We start from the raw sequence: 1,751 nt of genomic DNA on the forward strand, positions 1-1,751 counted from the left end.
GCGAGAGAATCCCAAGCAGACTCCGTGCTGTCAGGGCAGAGCCCAACGTGGGGCTCGATCTCACAACCGTGAGATCGTGACCTGACCTGAAATCAAGAGTCATATACTTAACCAGCTGAGTCACCCAGGTGCCCTGAATTCAGAGATTTTAAAGCTTGTATTCGTTTCCTAGGGTTGCTATAATCAATTACCACAAACTGAGTGACTTACAACAACAGAAATTTGTTCTTTCACAGTTCTGGAGTCCAGAAGTTGAAAATCGAGGTGTTCATAAGGCCACACTCTCTCTCTGAAGGTTCTAGGGAAGTACCCGCCCTTGCCCTTTTCCCTTCTCGTGGTCCCCGTGTTCCTTTGCTTGTGGCCACATTACGTTGCTTACCATCTTCATCATCAGAGGGGCTTCTCTGGGGGTGTTTTTGTATCCTTTCCTGTCTTTTATAATCATACTCGCATTAAGTTTAGGGCACATTCTAGTCTACTAGGATCTCATTTTGATTCTTACCTTTATTATATCTGCAAAGATCCTATGTCTGGATAAGAGTCACATTCTGAGGTTTTGGGTGGATGTGAATTTTGGAGCGATACTTGAAACCACATAAGTCTCCATTTTTGTGATTTACACTACATATGACCATGAGCCAGGGTCTAAGTTGGGTCTTCACGGACTGAAAGAATTAGAGTGGGTAAAAAATATATAATTAGTAATTTATTTGCATCATGAAGAAATTTAAACTTATATTGGATCTTTATATGCATGGCAAGTGGCCAAACTTCACTTCTGGTGATGGGGGGAACCCCCAATCAATAAACCAAAGGCACTCTTTAAAACGACATTCTTCAATAAAAGTTTTAAGCTTGCAGAACAGAAGGAAAAATAATCATACTTTTCTAATAATATATTTACATCTATTTAATGATGTCCCATTAAATGGAGACAGGTAATAGAATCATGAAGCCTCGATTTTTTTAATGTTTATTTATTTTTGAGAGAGGGACCCAGAGCACGAGTGAGGCAGATAGAGAAGGAGACACAGAATCCGAGGCAGGCTCCAGGCTCTGAGCTATCAGCACAGAGCCTGACGTGGGGCTCCAACTCACAAACTGCGAGATCATGACCTGAGCCGAAGTCGGATGCTCAACCCACCGAGTCACCCAGGCACCCCTGTGAAGTCTCTGCTTTAATGTTACTCAAATACATATATCTATTTTAATTTTTACATATGTATTTATATTCACATACATTTCAAGTCTTATGAAAGATCAAGTCTTAAAAAAAATTATCTAAGAACTGAACCAATGATTGCATGTATGGTTCATCATTTTGCCTTTAAAGAGAAATTTCAAAAATTAATCTATAGTTATGTTAAAAGCATGAAAGGCTGAAGTGTCTTACCTTTGAATATTTAATCTCTACTAAGTAACTACCCAGTTCCAATTATTTTGTATTCTTAGCCCCCCCTTACATTGCCTTTCTTTAAAAACTGTTCAAAGTCAATATCTAATGCTGGATAATCTTACACTAAATATGGTGGCCTTCCCCATTCCTTGTGGACTTTTATCCATTACATCAGAAGCCTCATAGACTTCCCAAACAACAGATAGCCTTAGAAACATTACATAGATTATGCAAATTTGATGGCATTTCTTTTGTTTTCTTATTTATGGTAATTTGTTTCCATTGTGGAAGAAGCCTTGTGAAACAGACTTTCTTTCTTTCTTTCTTTCTTTCTTTCTTTCTTTCTTTCTTTCTT

Source organism: Herpailurus yagouaroundi, unplaced genomic scaffold (genome assembly GCF_014898765.1).
Source record: "Herpailurus yagouaroundi ecotype Mexico unplaced genomic scaffold, PumYag 198, whole genome shotgun sequence".
NCBI classification, from domain to species: domain Eukaryota; kingdom Metazoa; phylum Chordata; class Mammalia; order Carnivora; family Felidae; genus Herpailurus; species Herpailurus yagouaroundi.